At 44.7% G+C, this 6,857-nt stretch overlaps 1 pseudogene; it reads right to left on the reverse strand.

Moving 5' to 3' along the window:
- Nucleotides 1-361: 361 nt before the first annotated feature.
- Nucleotides 362-845, reverse strand: LOC128322329 (cyclin-dependent kinase 1-B-like; annotated as a pseudogene).
- Nucleotides 846-6,857: the final 6,012 nt, after the last annotated feature.

Below are 6,857 nucleotides of genomic sequence, written 5' to 3' on the forward strand. Positions count from 1 at the left end.
AAATGAAAAGAACTCCCATATATATCATGTTTTCAAATGTCATACTTTCTAAGCCTTATTTTTTTCTGTGAACTTAGAAGTTGGTCCCTCTGAATTTAAGGGGGGTGGGTAGATTAATCTGGTTATCAGCCAGTTAATCTCAGTTATTTACGCCATATTTAAAGGGTGTGATCAAAGGTTCATCATCACGACTCATGTTAGTTGGATGATCTATGAAAGCACTTTTTGGCCGCCTTCGGACATAGCATGAAACCATGGGTTGATGAACCCAAGGTTAACTACTGAATCCAAGAATCACACTGCAGGCGATCGTCCAACCTCAGTCTGGGAACCTCCGGTTTCTGAGCAGAGGAGCCCCTTCTTATTCCTGGTCCACCAAGGTGTGGACACGCACAGGGATGCCAAAAGCTCGGGTCAACCCAAAGTCAGCCAGCTTAATTACTCCATTGTTGTCGATTAGCAAGTTCTGAGGTTTCAAGTCTCGGTGCAAAACTCTTCTTGAATGACAGAAGACGATACCTTGCAAAATTTGGTACAGGTAACTCTTAACAAGCATATGGTCTAAATACTGTCCAGATGGGATTGAATCCAGGTATTTCTTGAGATCCATAGAAATAAATTCAAAGATAAGGTAAAGCCTTGAATCTTGAATCAGCACATCCTGGAGACAGACTATATTAGGATGATGCAGCTCTTTTAATAAGGAAACCTCTCTGATTGCAGTGCTGGGAACTCCATCTTCATCACTTTCTAACCGGATCTTCTTCATGGCAACCACTTGGCCGGTTATTGCCAACACCATAAGTTCCTTCACCAATCTTCTCTATTTTTGTGTAGTCATCCATTATTGCTCAACACGATTAGACCCGCCCATACCGGCCAGCCACTACGCTCTAGCCTTCCTTCTCCCTACCCTAGGAAACCAAGAGCCCCAAAACAATGGCGCCGGCAGGCGCTGGAAGCTGGGATGGAGGAGAAGGCAGGGGTGGGCGGGACTGGAGGGGAAAGAAGGTGTAGGCAGGCAGGAGAAAATGGCAGTGGCAGGCAGGTGGGGGGAGGAAGGAAACGGTAGTGGGGGCAGGTGGCCAGGTGGGGAGAACTAGAGGTGCAGATGATCTGAGCCTGGCCCAGCTAGTAAATAAATAAATGAACTTCTGCTATCGAGGGATGGCTAAGGGCACTTGTTTTCTGTTACCCAAGGAAGGGATCATAATGACTTCTTAGGAGGGAATATGTATATGAGGGGACGCAAAGAATCCTGGGGTTTTGTCCAGCATGACAAAGGATGCTCTTGGATCTGGGCCAAGCAGTCCACGTAGCCCCAACTCATTCCTGCCCCCATGCTGGCTTGCTAGCTGAGGATTAGCCCTCTCATGAGAGGGCCAGTCCACTGGGGAGCACCAGAGGCTCCATGAGCTTTGGGTCTCCATCAGACTGTGCTCTCATGGGATAGCCCATCCAACTATAGGACCCCCAACATATCTCTGTCCTACAACAAAACTCACATTATGTGCCTTCCCCTCTCCACTCAGCCTTTACAGACTCCCAAGGAGTCCAGGTTGCTCCATTTGTCCGGGCACTCCCAGGTTTCCAGAGTTGGGTGACATCGGGGATGTCTCCTAATTGATTGATTGATTAAGTGCTGTCAAGTCGGTGTCAACTCTTAGCAACCACAGAGATTCTCTCCAAGATGATCTGTCTTCAACATGGCCTTTAAGGTCTCTCAGTGGTGCATTCACTGCTGTTGTAATCGAGTCCATCCACCTTGCTGCTAGTCGTCTTCTTCTCTTTCCTTCAACTTTTCCCACCATTATAGACTTCTCAAGGGAGCTGAGCCTGGTCATTTGTGCTTCGAGTGAGAATTCTGGATTGATTTATTCTATGATCCATTTGATTATTTTCCCAGCTATCCATGGTATCCTCATAAGTCTTCAGCACCAAAGTTCAAAAGTATCAATACTTTTTCTATCTTGCTTCTTCAAAGTCCAGCTTTCGCATCCATAGAGTGTCACGGGAAAAACCATTGTCCAAATGATTCTAATCTTTGTAGGTACAGACATGTCACGGCATCAAAGAAAATATCCTTTCCAAGGCCTTCATTGCAACCCTACCAAATGCTAGTCTCCAGCATATTTCTTTGACTGCTGGATCCTTTACTGTTGATGGTCGTTCCTAAAAGGCAGAAGCTATCCACCACTTCAGTGTCTTCATTACCAATTCTGAGGCTGGTTGCCCTTGTCATCAGTTTAGTCCTCTTTACATTTAGTTGTAGTCCCATTTTTTTCACTGTGCTCCTTGACTTTCATTACTAGAGCTTGCAGATCATCCTCATTCTCAGCTATCAGAGTTGTGTCATCAGCATAGCGCAGGTTATTGATGTTTCTTCCTCCAACTTTAAAACCACACTCATCGTCTTCCAATCCAGCTTCTCTCAGTATATGTTCAGCATATACATTGAATAAAAAAGGAGAAAGTATACAGCCTTGTCTTATGCGTTTGCTGATCTGGAACCAGTCTGTTTCACCATGTTCCGTCTGGACTGTGGTTTCCTGTCCTGTGTATAGGTTTTGCATGAGAACAATGAGGTGTTCTGAGACGCCCATTTTCCTAAGGACATTCCACAACTTGACATGGTCGGTGCAATCAAAGGCTTTTCTGTAGTCCATAAAGCATATATGGACTTCTTTTTTGGCAGTCTTTGGCTTTCTCAATTATCCAGCATACGTCTGCAATGATGTCTCTTGTCTCCTAATGCACATCCAAAATTCCTGAACTGGGACTGGCATTGCGGCATATGTAGATCAGCCACCATGGGGAATCCTGGCTGAGAGCAGCTGCTGTTTTCAGCAATCCCTGCCAAGCTGTGTGGCCATGGTGGGCACAGAAAAACCTGCATATGTGCTATGAAGCGACCAGACTGCAGGGGGGAGCACTTTGACTCCTGCAGTCCACCAGTTGTCAGGATCGAGAAAGGTGTAGCAGGGGGGCACATCAATGGGGCTTGCAACCTGATCTAGCAACCAGGCCGGGTAGCAACAGCCCTCCAGCCTTCATGCATGTCTATATGGCCTGTCACTCTCATGAGAGAGTGGTCCTTGGGAGAAGGGGACTTGATCCTGTCCCAACATAATCCTGGTTTAACCCAGGACAGTGCTGCTCATGATGAATGGCCAAGACTGCATGCTTGCACCCAAGGGGAAGGGGTTGGGCCCCCCTTCCCTGACAAACTTGCACAAAAAGTAGAGCAGCACCACTCCACAATTTCAGGGGCTGTCTTTTCAACCTAAATTCAGGTATTGCTCCTCTGTCTGGCATATGTGATCTTTGTTGGGGAACAAGCAAGCTGCCCAGTTCCTAGTGTCACCAGAACTCCATGTTTTTGTGCAAATACTTCTGCAGCCCTTTGTGGAGACATCTCCCACTGTGCCTATCTTGTCATCCCATCCTTTTTGTGTGTGCACAGATTGGGAAAGGAGGGAACACAAGATGTAGTGGAAAGCGCTCCTCACTCCAATGTGGCTCTCTCCCTTTACATGCATTGAAGTTTGGGATGGGGTGATGCAGTGTCCCTGTTGCTGGGCAATGGCAGGAGGAGTGCAGAGACTCTGGAAGGCAGGGCAACTCATCTGATAGGAGGCCAGTGAGAAGCATGGCAGGCACAGAGCTGACACTTTCTGGGCTGGTCTGAGCTGTCCTCTCTATGATTTTTGGAGCAGCCACAGCACGGAATCCAGGATACAATGGCGACAGAATTTGGATGACACAATGCCGCCTTCAAACCTGAGGTTCAAGCAGCAAAACTCACTACAAACTGAATGTTCAAATTATGGTTTCGGGAGGGAAACTTCGGGTCGCTCTTGTTACAAAATGGCAGTTTCACACATTTGGACAACCATGAAATTAAACCTCAGGCTCATTTACCTCTGGTTTGGCGTTACGTGCGAAGGCTGCCTATATTTCTGCTTTTTGGCTGCACAATCAACAGGAGTAATATAGGGCATGTTTCCTGCATCATTAGTAGGTTTTTAGAAGGGGTTTTTTTGGCAGATGCCCCTGCCACAGTGACTGGTACACCTTCCAAAATGTTACTTTCTGCATGGCTATTAAGCATATTGAGCATTGACCTTTCACTCGGTCTGGCACCCAAGATGCCATGTATGGTGCAATTGTGTCTCTGGATTCTTGTCCCTAAACCATGCTGTTTTATCCCCAAAGCCTGACATTGGCAATTAGTTCAGTTTCTTTTTTATATATTGAAACACCCTTACTGGTTTCACTTGTCATCTTGAATTTCACACTGAGCGACGCCCTTTGGCTTATATCAGCAGAAGCTGTGCAATGTCATCATAGTGACTCTAGCTGCAGAAGAAAAGGATGCGTTTCAGCATTTCCGGTTGCCTTTGCATTCTGCAGATGCTTTGGCAACAGTTGATCTGACACCATGAACCGCATGCAAATATCTTCTGCTCAGTGTTTACTGTCTCCAGGCTGAACTGTGAGCATCACAGTAAGTTTTGCATGGGAGCCTTCTTCTTGTGATCGCTTAGTATGTGATCCTAGAATAAATTACTGGGAAGATCCCTTTGATAACACAAAATTATCTCTGTCTTCTCCTTCTGGAGCACATATTCATTTCAACATGCAAATAGAAACTTATAAAGCGTTTGTCAAGGGTAGCAGGATATTTAGCCAAGAGCCGTACTGTATGTAAACAAGAAGCCTATGGTACCATAAGCTGTACCCCCACTGGAATGCGTGCAATCCAAATTCTTGCGGGCAATCAAGTTCCAAGTTGTTTCTCTAATGCCGCTCTATGCTTGGAGACAGGCCTGTAGGTGGAGGCCAGGATGTCGGTGGCCATTCTCAGCTATTGGCTCAGACTATCCTTTTGCCCCATTGGTCTTGCTCCCTTAACCTTATGTGACGACTACCAATCTACATGGAAATGGTTAATTGAGACAAAAAAGTGTCCTTGGGCCTTTCCCCCTTGATTCTACTTAATATGGCCTATGATCAGGCCAAAGCTTCTATCAAACAGCAGATAATGGATATAGAGCACCAAACCGATTTAAGCTGGGTGCTGAATTTTCTGATCAGTTAAAGTCTACCCAGGATACCCTCCCTGGCATCATATCTTAGGATACCCTCCCTGGCATCATATCTTACTCAATTGGAAGTCTCAAAACACAGGAAGGCATTCACCTTGGCATGTTGCCACCCCCTCCCTTCAGCTGTGCTAGAAGGCCCTTTCAGAAAGATCCCACTCACTGAGTGACAATACCCTTGCGGCTCTGGGCAGACTGAAACAACAGAAGATGTCCCACTTCACTGTTTGTATTACAGAGACATTTGCTCTTCCTGTATCCATCCATTGCTAGGCAAGTACCCAGGACATTTGAGCTGTATCTATGTCTCTATGCTGCTTTCTCACTCTAAGCCCATTATTACCTACAGCGTTGCCAGATTCTGTGTGGCAGCATCCAAAACCCATCAGACACTGGTAAGCGGAGGGCCCAAGCAGCCCTAGTCTGACCTCCTCCTGGCTCTTGCATGCTATAAAGAGGCACCTCTTACCATGGTGATTCTCTTTATTTAGAAGGGGGAGAGTAACTGGCTCTATCGACCCCCAGCACAGTACTTCCAGTGACTGTTGTTGGTGTCTATCTTATGTTTCTTTTAGATTGTGAGCCCTTTGGGGACAGGGATCCATCTTATTTATTTATTATTTCTCTATGTAAACCGCCCTGAGCCATTTTTGGAAGGGCGGTATAGAAATTGAATTATTTATTATTATTATTATTATTATTATTATTATTATTATTATTATTATTATTATTTAATGCAGTCATCCAACACAATGCACCATCTGAATGACTTATGCTCCTCCCAATTTTTTGCACTATAGCTTTGCACTCTTCATATATAGTTATATATATAGCTATATATAATCCTCGCTCCCTCAGGGAGATCACTTAGGCTTTTATGCAATTACGCCTTTTTGTGCCTTTTATCCCTTTTAATCTTTTTTTATGCCTTTTATACCTTTATGTCATGTATGCCTTTTTTGGTTATTTTATGCCTTTTTATGGCATAAATGCTTAAATGCTTCTTAATGTTTCCTTAGACCTTTTAGCGTATTGTTATGCATTATACTTTGTACTGTGTAATAATCCCCTGCATTTTATGCTGGCCTATGATCTTAATAAAGATGATTGATTGATAAGCTGTACCTTGGACACTTCTGCCTATCCCTGTAAATTTTCTGGTTTTTACATGAGATATCATGCTGTAGGTCTCTTTTCCTGGCACTCGGGCAAAACAGGAAATCAATATGAAGGTGGAAGATCCTATGGCAAAGAATTAAGGCCTCATGAAGGTAACTAATCTTTAGGATTAACCTAACCGCTCCCTAGGCCATTCACCCACCATTCATGTTTTATCTCTCTTTTCTGTACATTTTTGTTGTGTGGTTTCCAAGGTTACCTGTAGGTGGCAGCATAACATTTAACCTCCATCTGTTTTCCTTTTGAAGACCAAAACACCAAGGGCACAACCAGGGGTGAGAAGCTAAAAAGATTTTTTAGAAACATGTTCTATGTTGTTGTTTTTCTCTCTCTCAGAGGCGAAATGTGTTGCAATGTGTTTGACACCTATGCCTGATGCAGCAAATCAATAACACTACTGCTGCTGTTGTTATTATTGGCTGACATCCTGCCTAATGCTGTGCACTTGGACAGTGTGGGCAGTTGCACACAGGGTGCATTTGTACAATTTTCACCAAGCTCCCCTACCAAAGGAAAAAAAACAACCCATGTGCAACTTGCAAATATATCCCCAAGGGTTGAACAGCCCTCGGA

Source organism: Hemicordylus capensis, chromosome 4, assembly GCF_027244095.1.
Source record: "Hemicordylus capensis ecotype Gifberg chromosome 4, rHemCap1.1.pri, whole genome shotgun sequence".
Classification (NCBI taxonomy): domain Eukaryota; kingdom Metazoa; phylum Chordata; class Lepidosauria; order Squamata; family Cordylidae; genus Hemicordylus; species Hemicordylus capensis.